The 18,506-nt window shown below is 48.8% G+C and overlaps 1 protein-coding gene across 1 annotated transcript in view; it reads right to left on the minus strand.

The window, feature by feature from the left end:
• HMCN2 (hemicentin 2) overlaps positions 1 to 18,506 on the minus strand; it is a 145,772-nt gene that overhangs the window by 126,138 nt on the left and 1,128 nt on the right. The window lies entirely within an intron of this gene.

Here is an 18,506-nt window from a genome sequence, read left to right on the forward strand (position 1 = left end):
CACAGAGCCCGACGCGGGGCTCGAACCCACGGACCGCGAGATGGTGACCTGAGCCGAAGTCGGATGCTTGGCCGACTGAGCCACCCAGACGCCCCTGGTAGCTCATTTAAAAAGAACAGAATTCAATTACAAAGGCTGACTGCACCAAATGTAGGTGAGGACACAGGGCAACTGAAACTTCCGTCCACCGCCGGTGCGAATGCAAAAGGGTCCAACCACTTTGGAAGGCCAAGAGAACTTTCTAAAAACATCAAGCATGCACATACCATTCGATCCAGCCATTTCGCTCCCGAGAAATGAAAACATATGTCTACACCAAGACTTGTACTCAAACGTTCAGCGCGGTTGTACTCATCATAGCCCAGAACTGGAAACCAGTCCAACGTCCATCAACCAAAGAAACAGTAAACAAACTGTGGTCTCTTCGTATAATCAAATACTGCTCAGCAAGAAAACAGAACAAGCTACCAATACAAGCAACCGCGTGATGAATCTCACAGACGTAACACCGCACGAAAGAAGCCAGACACAAAAGAGTGCGTGTTTGATGGTTCCATTTATAGAAGTTCTAGAACAGGCAGAATTATTTCAAGGTGGAAAAAAATCAGAACGGGGGTTGTCTGGGGACTGGGGAGAGGCAAAAGGACTGTCTGGGACGGCAGAAATGTTCTATATGGTAGCAGGAATGGGGGCTCCGTGGGTATATGGTCTCTCCAAAGTGCAAAGCAAAGATTTGTGCATTTCAGCGTATGTAAATTTTACCTCCTAAAACCAGAGCTAAAGACAGCAATCATCACTGAGTTGGGGTGGAGGGTGGGAAGAGGTATAGATGAATGAGAGCGGTTTGGATACTTGGTGGTGGGTATATGCCGATTCATTACTCTGTTCTGCTTCCTTTGTGTATATTCGGAATGTTCCCCCAATAAAAAGGTTTAACAGCCATACTTGAAAGTCACAGCTAACCTAAGACAAGGCTACCAGTGCACTGAAAACGGGGCTAGAATTCCAACTCGCCACGTAGACCCGGAATTCTGACTCACCCTATGGACGTATGCACAATGGGGGTTTTACAAGGTTCGTGGATGTCAAGTTTCTTAGGAAAGTATTTCCTCTGAGTCCTCGGTGAACTCTAATAATGGACCGTTTTTAGTTGAAGAATTCTAAATTCTAGGCACCCCCCAAAAATTCCCACACTCATCAACCAGTCAGCAGACCTTGGTCCTTCTTAGGGAAGGAAGCCTGTGGAATCATCCGGCATTGATCCACAATTCTCAAGGGAGAGTGCGGACAGCAGCCCTTCTGCCGGGCACTTTAAGAATCCATCGTCCCCTGAGGGCCCCTGCCTCTGTGTTCTGAATGTATTCATCATGTCCAGCACCCCTCCCTCAGCTGTTCCAGCCTTTACCAAGCCTCCCCACTCCGCACCCCTGCTTTCTGAACTCTGTGGTAACTGATTCGACCAAACCCTCAGGCTTTGCCCCCAGACAGAGCTGACTGCAATGCTGGCTCCATCCTTCAGCCGTGGGGTCCTCCAGACCTGACCTCACTGTGTCCAGCCTCAGTTTCCCCATCTGTAAAATGAGGCATATAACAACACCATTTATCCTAGCTGAGAGAGCCATCATTGTAAGAACTGGTGGGGCCAGGGAGGGACACCTCCCCCCCCCCGCCATGGATTCTGGTACCCAGCAAAGGCTTGGCGAACAGGAGCCAGCCCAGCCCCCACGGCCACACGACTGCCTATGCTCCAGCGTGAGGTCTCACAAAAGGCACAGGGCAAGACAGTCTTGCTCTAACACAAGGGCCTCAAACTCTAGTTTGACGGAAAAAATTGATTTGACTCAATGTTGGTTATTTCTTTATTACATAATAATACACGTTCGATGTTTAAAAAAATGACACTAATTTACTAAGCACTGACTAAGGACCAGTCCATGTGCCGAGATGTTTCCAGAGCATTAGCTCACTGAGTCCTCCCTGGCACCTGGTAGGTCTCAGTCTTACCCACATTTTATAGAGGAGAAAATGGAAGCCCAGAGAGGTTAAGTAATTTGCCCAAAAACACACAGCCAGTAAGTGGCACGGATGAGCCTAGGTCTGTACAACTCCAGACACTGAGCTGTTGAGCACTGCTCCCTGTGAACTGTCCTGATCCATGGAAAGAGAAGGGAATTCTGGGGTGCATGGGTGGCTCAGCAGGTCAAACGTCCGATTCTTGATTTCGGCTCAGGTCGCGATTTCATGGTTCATGAGTTCAAGCCCCACATCGGGCTCTGTGCTGAGTGCCCGGAGCCTCCTTGGGATCTTCTCTCTCTCTCGCTCTCTCTCTGCCCCTCCTCCACTTATGGGCGTGCTCTCTCTCTCTCTAAGTAAATAAATAAACTTAAAAACAGAAAGAAAGAGAAAGGAATTCTACCAACCAGAGACAGTCATTTTGATTTTCATACATAACCTTCAAAACTTCCATGCAGATTTGTAAATATACATCTCACAATGCATGCCTACTCTTTCAGGCAGAATTTCTACTAAAGTATAAATAACATACTATTTTTAACCTGATTCTTTTCACTGAACAACGTATTTTGAGCAACCTTCCAGAAGGCCAAATGCTCAGTCCAAAATCATTTTTGAATGACTCTGAAGTATTGCCTTTGCATAAATGACCGTGAGCGGACTTGCCCAATCTCACATGGCTTTGCTTCCGATGTTTAAAAAGAGTAGCGTGACCAAGAACACCTCCGGATCCATGGCATTTAAGCACCAGCTCGGCCGTCTCCGTGGCATTCACTCCCCTAAGCGGAATTGCTGGGTCAAAGGCAAGGCCATTTGTAAAGACTTTGGAAGCAAATTCAGGAAGCTCGTAACCGTCCTCCCCAGCTCCAGACGTGCCAGCCGCTCATCCATCCACCTGCCAACGCCAGAGAGGCCGGCCTGCGCCCAGTTTGGCTCACACCGCCCCTGCTCAAGAATCCACACTGATGGCTCACTGCCCCTGGGAGCCCAGGGCTGACTCTGGCTGGCCCCGCCCACCCCCATGGTGGTCTAGGGACAGCAGCTGCCCCGACAGCCCCAGCGTTGGGCCAGCGCTAGGCTGACCACCTTCTCTTCCATTTGCGGCAACATAAGAATAAAGTTGGCGACGTGAGTTATCGTAAATGAAACAGCAGTTGGAAGGGCTTCCCCGTTATTGTAACGTCTATGCGCTTCCTCCCTGGGGGGTGGGAGGGGGGTTGAGGATCACCCTCTCTCATCGAGGGACAATGATTGTTCAGGGAGTTGATTCTGTTCACGGTTCTACTTGGCAAGATCAAAAGTTGGTCACCCATGTCAACTCCTTCGGCTTTTCTTTCCTTTTAGCTTTTTTATTTTTATATTTTTATATTTTATTTTATTTTTTATTTTATTTTACTTTATTTTATTTTATTATTTTATTTTATTTTATTTATTTTATTTCATTTTATTTTTTTAATTTAATTTAATTTAATTTTTATTTTATTTTACTTTATTTTATTTTATTTTATTTTTTTATTTTATTTTATTTTATTTTATTTTTATTTTATTTTATTTTTTTATTTTATTTTTATTTTATTTTATTTTATTTTTATTTTTATTTTATTTTATTTTGTTTTGGTTTTGGTTTTTTTTGTTTTTTTTTTTTTACAATTTTACCGGATTGAGAAACCCAAAGTCGGGGGGACCCTACGGTGGAGGGGGGGAGGACGCCAGACCTACCATCTAAGGTCTAGCCTTCCACGACCAAGGCTGTTCTAGGAGAGTCTGCGCTCTGGGAGAGAGGAAGATTCTTCTGGAAGATTCGTCCTGATTCCCCCACACCCCTCAGCAATGCTCAGTGACATCCTCTCCTTACATCCCAAGCACTGGGCCAGCACATGAGGAGTGCCAGGGACCGTGTGGCTAACACAGACTTGGAAAATTTCAGGAGCCAGGGAGGCTTCTCCGAGTTCACTGGAAAGCCCTGGAAAGGATTTTCAGGTTGGCCTCTGTGTTAGTTTCCTACTGCTGCTTTAATAAATCACTACAAACTTAGTGTCTTAAAACAACACACATCATTTCTGGAGGTCAGAAGTGCTAAAGTTAAGGTATCAGCAGGGCCGCGTCCCTTCTGGAGGCTCTAAAGGAAAATTTGCTTCCTTGATTTTTCCAGCGTTTAGAGGCCGCCTGTGTTCCCGGGACTGTGGCCCCTCCTACATCTTCAAAGCCCCTCTCTCTCCTGTCTGCTTCTCTGCGGCATCTCCTTCTGTGACCCTGATCTCCTGCCTCCCTCTTACAAGGAGGCTTGTGAGTACAATGAGGCCACCTAGATAATCTGGGATAATCTCTCCATGTCAAGATTCCTACCTTAACTACATGTGCGAGGCCCCTTTGCTTGTGTCAAATAATGGATTTACAGGTTCTGTGGGTTACAGAAATAACCATCTATCCTGCCTCCCACAGCCTCCATCATCCCAGCAAGAACAGACTTGGGAACAAACAATTTGACCGGGGGTGCCTGGGTGGCTTGGTGGGTTAAGCGTCTGACTTCCAGCTCAGGTCACGATCCCTCGGCCCGTGAGTTCGAGCCCCGCGTCGGGCTCTGGGCTGATGGCTCAGAGCCTGGAGCCTGCTTCCGATTCCGGGTCTCCCTCTCTCCCTGTCCTTCCCCCACTCACGCTCTGACCCTCTCTCTCAAAAATAAATAAACATTTTAAAAATTTTTAATAAAAAAAAAAAAAAAACCAATTTGACCACAAACCTATGTGCCAAACCTAACAAGGTTGAAGATAAAGAGATCCAAAACTCCCATCTTCTAAAGACGGAGAAACTGAAGTCCAGAGAGGAGACGGGAGTCCTTCAAGGTCAGCTGGGAAGATCTGGTGCAAGAATGATGGGATATTCCCCACAGACGGTGACCCCTTCTTCCGTTCTCCACTGCAGGCCTCGAGCCGAGCTCAGTGCCTGGCCCGCGGTAAGCGCTCAACAAACCCAGTTCAAATAAGTAACTGAATAAACACATCAGTGAATTCCAGATTGCTTGAGCAGCCCCAGGTCGGAACAAAGTTTCACTTACCTTTGTAACCCGTGTCCCAGAACAAGGCCAGGCATACGATCAACACACAGCGAACATGTGCTGAATCCCCGACTCTCCCCCTACAACACGCTGGCTGCCCGTCTCCCAGGGAAACAAATACAAAATGAAGCAGGGAACGAATGTGGTTATTTGGGGCACGCAGAGGAGTTGGCCATACTGAGACAGGGTTGGCCAGACGGACAAAAGTGTCCGTGATTGCTCTCAAGACAGAGGGCACGACCCCGGCTAAGATGGAAGGCAAAAGGTTTTGTTTTATTTTCCATATGTGTTTTTGAGAGAAAGAGAGACAGAGTATGAGCAGGGGAGGAGCAGAGAAAGAGGGAGACACAGAATCCAAAGCAGGCTCCAGGCTCTGAGCTGCAAGCAGAGAGCCCCACGCGGGGCTCGAACCCACAGACCGTGAGATCATGACCTGAGCCAAAGTCGGACGCTTAACCGACTGAGCCACCCAGGCGCCCCAGAAGGCAAGAGTTTTTTAAATGCCTGCCTCAACATCTGAATCAAGAACGCTCTCAGGAGAGCACACACACACACACACACACGCACGCACGCAAAATCTGGGATTTCTTCCTTTTACTGAAGAGATAATCCCCAAACCGGCTCCGGGCACAGGGTGCCACTGAAGGTCCCAACACCCTACGGCAGCGCTGGCTTCCCAGATGCCAAGAAGGGGCTGGGGGGCTGGAGGTCTCCTTGCCACCTGGTCTCCCCGCCACCCTCCCTTCCGCAGCGGCAGGCAGAAAGAGAGAGGCCTTCTTGTCGTTAATTCACGCTGGCCTCTAGCTTTCATCTGTCATTCCTGGGCCCGGCTGCACCTCATCACTGAAACCATCCTGAAACCCCACCAGGACCGGGTGCTCTCAGCAGGATGACCATTTCAAGACCCATCTTCCAGCGGGACAGACTGAGGTGCCAGGACAGGGCAGGAGAGGGCAAGCCACCTGACACGTCCCCATATGAGTTTACCCACTGAAAGGGGTCTCGCAAGCCTCCCCATCTCCTTCCTTCACCCTGTCCAGGCAGGGCTGGCTCTGGACAAAAAGCTCTCATCACCCCACCTCTTAGCATGCCGGCCTGGCTAGCATGATATTGATAATTTGAGCTCAGTTCTCGTAATAAATATCTCCCTGTAACCACGGAGGATACCAAGACTTAGAGAGGAGACAACGCCCTCAGTGAAGGTCAAACAGCTGGTAAGCGATAGTTAACGTCTGTGCTAGTGTCCTGGGGCCACCGCAAGAGAACACCACAGACTCAGTAGCTTTTAACAACAGAACTATTTCCCTTCTTGCAATTCTTGAGGCCAGCAGTCCACAATCCGGGTGTCGGCAGGGCCGTGCTCTCTCTGAACGCAACACCAGCAACCCTCGGCGTTCCTTGGCTGGTAAAGCGCTCGGGCCCTGCCCCCGTTGTCACAGGGCTTTCTCCCTGTGCTGTCCCTGCGTCTCTCCTTCTTATGAGGGCATCGATCGTGTTGGATAAGGGCCCACTCTACCTCAGTATGACCCCATCCTGACTCATCGCACCTGCAATGATCCTCTGTCCAAATAAGGTCGCATCCTGAGGTTCTAGGAAGGACATGAATTTGGGGGAGGGCACAACGTCCAGACCCACCTGTTCGCCCCCAAAGCCCCCTCTGCCACCAGCTGGGCTGCCTCCAAAAACAAGGGTGACGATGATGATGGGGACAGTTACACCCTTTTAGTATGTACGAAGCACCAGGTGCCGTTCTCTGCCCTGAGAAGTCAACTGTTTATTATCCCCATTTCACAGATGAGAATTTGGGGCCCAGGGAGGTGAGGTGACCCCCCCCACCACCCAAGCAGTAGAGGTGGGATTCAAAGTGGGTCCATCCAGCCCCACATTCAAGGTCTCAACGACCGCCCGGCTGCAAAAATCATTAAACCCGTGACCTTGGCTCCACTCGTGCCGCCCTTGAGCATCTGAGCCCCAGAAGCCTGGCCTGGAACCATCTCTCCTCAGGCGGATTTTTTTCCACCCTGACCAGGGGAGGGTGTGGAGCCCCTGGGACATGGGAGGATCACACCCAGGTGATGCTCCAGCCCATTACCCAGAATCCTGTGCCCCAGTGACGTCGGTCAGGGCTCCAGCCAGGCACTGCCGGTCCGGCCTCCGAACGACCTCATGTCAAGGACTCTTCCTGGGGCCTGCCCCTCCCCCCTCCCCCTTAAAAGCAGGGCGGGAGTCCTGGGGCCAAGTCTGGATTCACGCCCACCCCCTCCTCCAGCTGCAGTGACCCCGGGGTAGGGTCCCACAGTCTGCCACCATCGCGGGCACAATTTCATCCCCTCTCGGGGACACTGTCTTCCCATTTCTACCAGGCAGGGGCTGGGGAAAGTGAAGTCTAGCCTGCTAGGTTCCCCACAATTCCTGAGCGCAGGGCTGGGTGAACGCGACTCCCTTGAAAACGCCCACAAAGGACAGACATGGTGGGGGCAGGAAACAGCTGGACAAGTGGCGCTGTCCAAAGAGCCAATATGGCCCCAGAACCTTCCTCCACCTCCTCCTTGGTGTCCAGGAGTCCAGATCCGCACGGAGGGGCCCTCGCCCCCAACACCCAATGGAGTCGGGCTCTGCCCCGAGTGTCCGCATCAGCCAATCCCTGCCGTCTTTAAGGAGACGTTCACATCCACATTCCTGGCAGCCTCAGAGCCATCATATCCGCTGTCCCCTCAGCCTGCAGTGCTCCTCCCCAGCCCGGACGGGCTCTGCCTGACCCACCCAGCACCTCTCTATCTCGGCTCAAACATCATCCCTGTATCCCCACCTCTCAGAGCAGCTAAGGCCTCTCTGTATCAGGGACCACACTGTGGTTAACGAACTTGGCCCTTTGCTGTGGGCCGGATTGGACTAAAGGTGCCACGGCAAGCTGGAGCCCCACCTGGCCCATGGTCATCCTTCGAGAATTGCCTATTGAGCGAGTGAAAGGTGGGTCTGTCAGGGATCTCTGGGGACCAGCCTAACGCATCAGCCCAGCCCCCTCAGGCAGCCTCCTGCCCTCAGACCCACCGCGTCCTTACCTTGCCACTTCTCCTCAGGGACGTGCCTAACCCAGCTCACGGTTCGCAGGCAGCTCAGAGCCCCCAGCCTCCAAGGTGAGAAGCACGCACGGAGGGGCGGGGGGGGGGGGTGGCCAGGGGTGGTGGACCGTCCCCTCAGAGCAAGAACCAATCAGATCTATTTCATGAGAGGCTGGTTAACAGCAATGTCACTCCGAGGTGACAGGAGGCTGACACCCCTCCTCCCTAAGGAAAGCTGACGGTGCGCCTGGTGACCCAGAGAAGATGCTGGAACCCACCAATGATCCAACATATGCAAGTTAAGACAGGACACCATTTCACACCCGGCAAATTAGCAAACCAGGGAAGAATGATGTCCCCCGATGCCGGCAAGGTGTGTGGGAAAAACCCAGTCTCATACTGTGCCAGGAGGGCGGGGCAGTACAGCATTTCTGGAGGACAATCTCGTTACCAAAACTGAAAACGCTCACGTGCCTTCACAAAGCAAGACGTGCCTGGGATCTATCATTCCGATATGTTTGCAAATGCGTGAGTGTTTGTGGGAAAGGAGCTGAAAGCCATCTATTTCCCACAATATGGGCGCGGCTGGATAAATCAAGATAGGACCCAGATAAATGAAGATCCCTTCTGTCGCATCTTTTGGAGTCGTTAAAAACAGTGAGGTGGATTTATATTTCCTGACATGGAAAGAGATCGCTGGGGTGTTGCACGGGGGAGAAAAGCAACGTGCAGAACACTATGCATCGTATGATCCCATTTTTCGTGTCATAAAAAAATCAAGTGCATCTATGTGTAGGAGTGAATTACACGCACACGTGGTCTGGAGGGATGCAAAATTATTCAAAGTATTTGTATCCCCTGAGAGCAGTATTACTAGAATATTTTACAAGCGTGTATTAATTTTACAATTTGGGGCCTGTCGGGCTCAGTTAGCAGAGCATGTGACTCTGGATCTCGGGGTTGTTAAGTTCAAGTCCCCCGTTGGATGTAGAGGTGGCCACAAAAAAATAAATGAATGATTTTGTTTTTAATTTGCAATTTGGGGAGAAAACTTAATAATTATAGTTATTAACTAAAAGAGCTAAGTCCTGGGGCGCCTGGGTGGCGCAGTCGGTTAAGCGGCCGACTTCAGCCAGGTCACGATCTCGCGGTCCGTGAGTTCGAGCCCCGCGTCGGGCTCTGTGCTGACAGCTCGGAGCCTGGAGCCTGTTTCCAATTCTGTGTCTCCCTCTCTCTCTGCCCCTCCCCCGTTCATGCTCTGTCTCTCTCTGTCCCAAAAATAAATAAAATAAAAAAAAAAAGAGCTAAGTCCTGGGGTGCCTGGGTGGCTCAGTCCGTTAATCGGTTAATCAGCTCAGGTCATGATCTCGCAGTTGGTGAGTTCCAGTCCCACATCGGGCTCTGTGCTGACAGTTCAGAGCCCGGAGCCTGCTTCAGATTCTGTGTCTCCCTCTCTCTCTGCCCTTCCCCTGTTCATGCTCTGTCTGTCTCTCACTCTCTCTCTCTCAAAAATAAAATTTAAAAATTAAAAAAAAAAAGGAAAGGGTGGAATTTAATATTTATTTACAGGACACTGCAAGATATGAGATTCCACATAGAAATAAGAAATCCACTGAGAGGAGAGCTTCATACAGGTTGTACAGTTTGGAATCGTTTGAGCATCTGACTCTTGATCTCAGCTCAGGTTTTTTGGGTTTTTTTTTTAACTTTTTATTTATTTCGAGAGACAGAGAGGGCAGAGGCAGGGGAGGGGCAGAGAGAGAGAGGAAGAATCCCAAGCAGGATCCGCGGTCAGTGCAGAGCCCGATGTAGGGCTCACACTCACAAACTGTGAGATTGTGACCTGAGCTGAAATCAAGAGTCGGACGCTTAACCGAGGCACCCAGGTGCCCCATCAGCCCAGGTCTTGATTTCAGGGTCGTGAGTTCAAGCCCTGTGTTGGGCTCCACACTGGGCCCATGGAGCTGACTTAAAAAAAATTAACCTTAAAAATAAATAAACAGAGGGGCGCCCGGGTGGCTCAGTCGGTTGGGCGTCCGACTTCAGCTCAGGTCATGATCTCACAGTCCGTGAGTTCGAGCCCCGCGTCGGGCTCTGTGCTGACAGCTCGGAGCCTGGAGCCTGCTTCAGATTCTGTGTCTCCCTCTCACTCTGCCCCTCCCCTGCTCATGCTCTCTCTCTGTCTCAAAAATAAATAAAAACATTTTTAAAAAATTTTTACAATAAATAAATAAATAAATAAATAAATAAATAAATAAATAGAGGCACCTGGGTGGTTCAGTCCATGGAGTATGCAACTCTTGAACTTGGGTTGTGCGTTTGAGCCCTGGGCCATGTGTAGAGCTTACTTTAAAAAAAAAAAAAAAAAAAAAGACAAGGGGCACCCGGGTGGCTGACTCGGTTAAGAGTTCGACTTCAGCTCGGGTTGTGATCTCGCGGTTCATGAGTTCGAGCCCCGCCTCAGGCTCTGTGCGGACAGCTCAGAGCCCGGAGCCTGCTTCGGAGTCTGTGTCTCCCTCTCTCTCTGCCCCTCCCCTGCTCAAGCTCTGTCTCCCTCTCTCTCTCTCTCTCTCTCTCTCAAAAATAAACATTAAAGTTGCTTTTAAATAAACAAAAGAGCTAAGCCCTGATGCCAACACTTGACAGAGGGCACAAAGAAAGAATGTCACTTACTGACCTGAGCTGAAACAGAATGCAAAACTCCCCAGTGAGACACTGGCAAATGGAATCCAGCTGTATACGAAAGAATAATCCACAACTGAGCAGGGCTTCTGGAAGGAACGTGGAAATAGTTAGAGACGAAGGAATCATATCAATAGGTCAACAGGAAAAAGAGCTTACAAATACCTCCAACAGCCAGAAAGTCACTGGCTAAAATTCAGCGCCCATCCCTGTTCGGGGTTTTGTGTTTTGGGGTGGGTTTTTTTGTTTTGTTTTTTACCCTTAGTAAATTAGGAATGAAAGCATCATCCTCGTTCACCTGATGAGGAAAACCTCAAACCGAGAGCCAACATCACATCGCAGTGCACAGAGGCAAGGCGAGAATGACCACGGCCGTTGTTTGTGTATTTAGCATTGTTCTGAAAGTTCTGGGGGCACCTGGGTGGCTCAGTCCGTTAAGCGTCCGACTTCGGCCCAGGTCATGATCTCACGGTTCGTGGGTTCGAGCCCTGTATCAGGCTCTGTGCTGACAGCTCCGAGCCTGGAGCCTGCTTCACATTCTGTGTCTTCCCCTCTCTCTGCCCCTCTCTTTGCCCCTCCCCTGCTCGTACTCTGTTTCTCTCTCTCTCTCTCTCTCAAAAATAAACATAAAAATTTTTTTTGAAAGTTCTGGCTGAGAAAGAACAAAAGGCATTTCAAATCAGTGAAATATTTGATTGGAAAAGCAAGACAATATTATAATTTCGATAGGCAATGGAAACTTGAGCCATTACCCAAAAAGTTAGAACTAGTTAAAAAAAATAATAAAACAACTTCAGCAAGAACGTTGGAAACAGAATAAATATATGAAAATGAATTGCTTTCCAACATACCAGCAATACTCATTTGCAAAAAATGTAATGGAAAAAAAATTCCTAGTCAAAATAGTAACAAAAAACAAAATACTTAGAAATGATCTTTAAAAGAAACGGGTGGAACATATAAGGGAGAAAAAAAAACTATAACTCCTTACGAAAGGAAATAAATATGTGAACAAAGGAAGAGGCACGCATCCTAGATGGAAACAACCGAACTTTTTAATGACGATTTTAATTTAATGACAATTTTCCCCAAATCAAGATTTCACACAATTCCAAAGAAAATCACAACAGGAATTTTTTTTTTTTTTTTTTTTTTGGAAGTGGACTCAGTTCTTCTGTTTTGCCGAAAGAATAAATGTTCGGGGCACCCGGGTGGCTCAGTTGGTTAAGCGACCGACTTCAGCCTAGATCATGATCTCTCACGGTTCCTGAGGTCGAGCCCCACGTCGGGCTCTGTGCTGACAGCTCAGAGCCTGGAGCCTGCTTCGGATTCTGTGTCTCCCTGTCTCTCTGCCCCTCCCCTGTTCATGCTCTGTCTGTCTCTCTCTCTCTCTCTCTCTCTCTCTCTCTCTCTCAAAAATAAATCAACACTAAAAAAAAAAATGTAACGGAATAAATGTTCAAGAGTATTTTGAAAAGGAAGCAGATGGATAAAAAGATTACAGATCAGGGACTGACCTAAGTCGCTCTGGAAATAAGTCTGTAAGACCAAAGGCCAAAGAACTGTCCTCTAGTTAACAGGGTTGTCTCCCATGGGGTGCAAAGTAACAACACTCCCACCACTTCTACGTACAGTGGAACTGAACAGTTCCATAAATAGTTCCATAACAGTTAAATAAACGCAAGGTGGCTGCGGGGGGGGGGGGGGGGGGGGCCAGGTTTGTCCCTGTGGGGGTCAGGGCTCATAGATCGGCAAGGGGAGAAGGCTGGAATGATCCACGTGGTAACAAAATCAGAGTTGGAGGCATCGGTACGAAGTCACGCACGGCTCCGTGTAGACACAGGTAAATACTCACAGCTACAGGTATACACGCAGGTTACTATACAGCGCCTATTTCTTTGCTCTGTCAGCTAATGATCTAGAAACAGTGACACCCCAGCACCCCTAGCACCCAGATCCTATTTTCTGACACCATTTTTCAATAAAAGGAGCCAGGGACTCTTGGATGCATTGTTACATCCAGGATGGGGGCAGGAAATACAGAAGACGGGTCTTGAACGTCTGTAGTGCCAGAAAGTAAGAATAGTGCTTATACACACACACACACACACACACACTTGCACACACACCCAAGAGCCAACAGAAGAGCTTCCAATGACCAAAGCTGGAAAAACAGAGGTACAAAAATAAAGCAGCACTGGATTAGAACCCGGTGTCCGAAATAAATACATAATACATGTGAGCTATGTAAAGGACTGGATGAGTGAATAAATGGGGAAGAAGGGACAAGGCTCTGATCCAGAAGAATTCCAAATAATTTATGCAGATTCTCCACCCCTAATAAGGTGGCGGACAACGTCCCATTTCTTCGGTGGGGGTCGCACCTAGGGACTTGTCTTCCAAAGAGGACAGTACGGAAAGGGAGAAAGAAAAGAGTCACTTCGCAGCAGAGACAACGGACGCCTCAACCGTGTGACCGAGGTCAACATCGACAGTGATACGTCGTATCGACAGCGTGCACCCGTGGCCGGACACGACCAGAAAGGCATTACACGTATGCTCTCCCTCCCACCACCCGCTCTAACCGGAGAAAAACACCAAACAAATCGTGACTGAGGGACAAAACGTCCGAGTGATCCTCATCAAAACCGTCAAGGTCATCAAAAACAAAGCCTGGGAGACTCTCACAGCCAAAGGAGCCTAAGGGGACATGGCAACTGAATATATAATGTGGGATCCTGGATGGGATTCAGAAAAAGGACATGAAGGGAAAACTGAGGAAATGTGAATAAAGAACGGACTTTGGTTAATAACAACACATCAGTCGGGGCGCCTGGGTGGCTCAGTTCGTGAGTTCGAGCCCCGTGTCGGGCTCTGTGCTGACAGCTCAGAGCCCGGAGCCTGTTTCGGATTCTGTGTCTCCCCCTCTCTCTCTGCCCCTCCCCCAATCATGCTCTGTCTCTCTCTCTCTCAAAAATAAATATTTTTTTAAAAAATTAAAATAATAATACATCAATCTTGGTTGGTTGATTGTGATAAATGTACCGCAGTAACGTAAGATATTATAATAGGAGGAACAAGGAGTTGGGCATACGGGAACTTCTGTACTATCTTCGTAAGAATTCTGTAAATCTGAAATAAAACTGTGCTAAAAATAATAAAATAAAATGAAACTATATTAAAATTAAGTTTAATTTAAAAAATTAAGATTTTTTTTTACTTTTTTAAATTATCTCTACACCCACTGTAGGGCTCAAACTCTCAACCCCAAGATCAAGAATCACATGCTCCATGGACTGAGCCCAGCCAGGTGCCCCTGAAATTTTTTTTAACCATCAACGGATGAATGGATAAAGACGATTATACATCATGGAATATTATCCGGCCATGAGAAAGGAAATTCTGCCATTTGCCATAGCACGGATGGGCCTTGAGGGCATTATGCTAACTGAAATAAGTCAGACCAGGAAAGATAAATGCTGTATGATCTCCCTGACATGTGGGATCTGAAAAAGCCAAACTCCGCAACAGAGAGTAGAGGAGCACCTGGGTGTCTCAGTCGGTTAAGCGTCTGACTTCAGCTCAGGTCATGATCTCGCGGTTTATGAGTTCTAGCCCCACATCAGGCTCGCGGCTGTCAGCGTGGAGCCTGCTTCAGACTCTCTCTCTCTCCTTCTCTGCCCCTCCCCTGCTCACGCCCGCTCACTCTCTCTTTCTCCCCCCTCTGAAAAATAAATAAATAAGCATTAAAAAAAAAAAAAAGAAGAAGGTAAATGAGTTCTGAAGTTCTAACGTACTGCATGGTGATTATGGCTAATACCGTACCATATACTTGAATGTGGCCAAAGAGCAGATATTAAATGTTCTCACCACAAAAAAGAAATGGCAATTACGGACGCGACCGTAGGTGTTCGCTATCGCTATGGTGGTAATCGTTTTGCAATATACACACGCATCAAATCAACAGGTCGCATTGCCTGATGCTAACCCAACATATGCGTCCCTTAGATCTCAGTAAAGCAGGGGGAAGAAAAGGGTTTTTCTTTTTAATATTTATTTACTTTTGAGAGAGGGAGAGAGACAGACAGAGCATGGGGGGTGGGGGGACAGAGAGAGAAGGAGACACAGAACCCGAAGCAGGCTCCAGACTCTGACCTGTCAGCACAGAGCCTGATGTGGGGCTCGAACCCACGAACCGTGAGATCATGACCTCAGCGGAAGTCGGACACTCAACCCACTGAGCCACCCAGGCGCCCCGCTTTTTTTTTTTTTAACAAAATGTTTATTTATTTTTGAGAGGCGGGGGAGGGCTAGAGGACCTGAAGCGGGCTCCAGATCTGACAGCAGAGAGCCCAATGCGGGGGTTCGAACTCACAAACCGTGAGATCATGACCTGAGCTGAAATCCGATGCTTAACTGACTGAGCCACCCAGGCGCCCCCAGATAAATTTTTAAGAGATAAAGTCATGGGAGACAAGGACAGGATCCAAATAAATGGGGGGAGGGGAGGGAGAAGATTGTTTGATAGAATGTACCTGAACAATTATCCCATTCTAGGAATTACGGTAGATGACTTTTACACCAACTTTTTAAAAAATTCCAGGTTAAAGATTTAAATATAAGGAGAAAACCGATGAAAAGCAATCTAGAACATGTACCTAGGGGCACCTGGGTGGCTCAGTCGGTTAAGCGTCCGACTTCGGCTCAGGTCACGATCTCACGGTCCGTGAGTTCCAGCCCCGCGTCGGGCTCTGGGCTGATGGCTCAGAGCCTGGAGCCTGCTTCCGATTCTGGGTCTCCCTCTCTCTCTGACCCTCCCCCGTTCATGCTCTGTCTCTCTCTGTCTCAAAAATAAATAAACTTAAAAAAAAAAATTAAAAAAAAAAAAGAATATGTCCCTAACTGACTTTGTGACAGAAAAGAAAAATTTTTTCTAAGCACTTAGGTAAAGAAACTACAAAGAGCAAAAGTCAATCGATTGTGCGACATACATGTTTAAAACTCAGAACACCAGGAATCACAAATATTAAAAGGCAAACAATCAGGAAATATACTAACCACTTAACAAAAAAACAATTAATACCATCAATATAAAGTCCTCACAGTGACTGATAAGGAAACCAAAATCTCGTGAACCCTTGAAAATGTAGTGAAGTTCACTAGAAATTAAAATAAGGAGATATTTCCATCTTTTGAATTAGGAAAAAAAAAACGGTTTAATCTTAATTCCCAGCGTTGGGGGGTAGTTGCTCTGAAACTGGCCTCTCAAAGCCTCCTGGTGCAAGTTTCAACTCCTGACACATTTTGGAAAACAACCTGAAGAGCTGCCCACCCATTCGGTGTGTTAAAAACGGCCTAGGAATTCCGCTTCCAGAAACCGAATCCTGCAAAAAAAAGCCGATCAGAGACAGACAGACTTATTTGCACACGGGGGTGTTTTTGGCAACACGTTAATAACGAAAACCTGAAAACGAGCTGAATTTTCAGCCAAGATGAAACCGTTACCAAAACGCTAAGTTTCTAGGATGGGAACACAGCACTTTCTTTCATTTAAAAACTTTTTAAGAAGGGGGCGCCTGGGTGGCTCTGTCGGTTAAGCGTCTGACTTCTGCTCAGGTCCTGATCTTGTGGTTCATGGGTTCGAGCCCTGATTCGGGCTCAGTGCTGGTGGTGTGGAGCCTGCTTGGGATTCTCTCTCTCTCTCTCTGTCTGCTCCTCCCCCCACTCTCTCAAAATAAATAAATAAACTTAAAAAAAAAGAAAAAAGAAAAAAACTTTAAGAATATTTCAAAGCACAGGTCCTGGTTTCTCTCCAAACACTTGTAGTCCAGAACCACTGATGTTCGCCCTACAAAGACTGGCCCTCTGGGTTTAGGATGGGGGGGGAGGGTGGTCTCCTTTAAGAAAACCCTCTATGTATGGGGGCCTTGGGGGCCCGAACAGTCAGCTAAAAGCCCTGTTTCTGAAGCTTCTCTTCCACCAGAGAGAATTCCACTGGCCGATTCAAAAGACAGCTGAACGTAAACCACCGTCTAATCCCTGCTCAGAAACCCTCGGTGGCCGCTCGCAGCCCATACAAGGAAATCTAAGTGCTCCAAACGCCCCAGTGCTCAAGTCAGAGCCGGGACCAGTCTTGCCTTTCCCACCTTCCCATTTCACTCCTACGCTCCCAGCTGCCACACACACCTGCCCGGACATGTCAGCCACCACGCAGCCCCCCTCCACGTACTCAGGGAGACCGCCACCCCCGCTGCATGGCCAGCACCCAGCAAGGGCCAGGCACATGGTCAAAAGCAGATAAACGCTCATGCGTGTCCAAGCCCTGCTCCAACGCTGCTTCCGCAGAGAGACTTTGGTCGGGGCCCTTCCTTGCTGACCCATTGTCGGGAGCTGGTACGGGAGCCAGGTGATACTTTCCACTCTCCACCTGGCCTGTCCCCAGCAGGATGCCTGCCCCCTTCACGCTGGGAGCCTCACAAAGGCTGTGCACACGGAAGGGGCTCAGTAAACGCTGGGGTGCCTAGACCTGGGGGTGTCTGTAGGGAGGGTGGTTTGGGGGAACGGGGCGGGGTATTGGGGTTTTTGTTTCATAGAGGACTCAGTGAAGGTCGGAGAGTCGCACGCACACCTGCTCAGCTTCCAGGGAAGGGAGGAAAGGCTGGGGGGTGGTAATCACTTGGCAGCTTCCAGAAGCCTGCAGCTACAGGGGCGGGGGGCAGGGAGAACAGCCCTCAGGAGCCCCAGCCTGGACCCCGGGACGCTATGTCTGGCTCCAGCAGGCTCCTTTCCTGCCCTGCGATGCGACCAAGCATTTTAGAGACAAGTGTGGGTCATGAATCCGAAATTACATCATCCTAGCAGGTGGTTTTGGGGAAGCCCCATCCGTGTCCTGAGACTCAGTTTCTCACTTTTAAGAAAAAGGGGTAGATTGGATGATCTCTCAGCTCTTTCCAGGCGATGGCTTCTGGAAGCCCGAGAATGACCCAGAAAGGGGGGGGGGGGGCGGGGGTTGGATAGAGGGTGACTTGGGTCTGAGCTGAAACCCCAGGACACCCCATACCCCATGGCTTCACAACTGCCCGCCACCCGGAGGTGGGAGCTATCCTTTGAATGCTCCCAGAAATATTTTTCTAGACCCCCTGGCCTCTGGGTTTTGAGCAGCAGAGCTCCGCAGAACCCAGAACTCGTGGGAGCAGAGCCTGGGGGGCTGCGTGGGGTTTATATCACACCCACTGTTGCCCATTTTGCAAACCTGTGATGCTGTGGTAATTAATAAAGGCAAACCCTTCAACAACAACAACAACAAAAGGCTTCCTATCTCATATAGCCATGGGTCATTGCGTATTTTCTCAGCCCAAGGCACTCTGTAATCCAATTTTGCAAGGAATCTGCCATTTTTATTGTTTTTTGGCTTTATAAAGCTATCGTTCTGGATGGAAAGGTGGCTCGATGGAGAGACCTGATAAAATTCTAAAACAATAATCATAGGATCATGGGGGGGGGGGGGGTTGCAGATAGGTGTTCGATGCCCTCCGCCCTCCCCCCTCCCCATTCTGATGTAAATCTGAAATTTCTCATCAAAAAAATGTTGGCGAAAAAGCGGTCCCGCTGCTCAGAAAGTTAGAGCTCTGCACAGACACCCCACGGTGGGGAGGTCCCAGGGACCCTTTTCAAGGCCGTGCCCCTCACGCTGA

This window comes from Neofelis nebulosa, chromosome 12 (assembly GCF_028018385.1).
Source record: "Neofelis nebulosa isolate mNeoNeb1 chromosome 12, mNeoNeb1.pri, whole genome shotgun sequence".
In the NCBI taxonomy this organism is placed as follows: domain Eukaryota; kingdom Metazoa; phylum Chordata; class Mammalia; order Carnivora; family Felidae; genus Neofelis; species Neofelis nebulosa.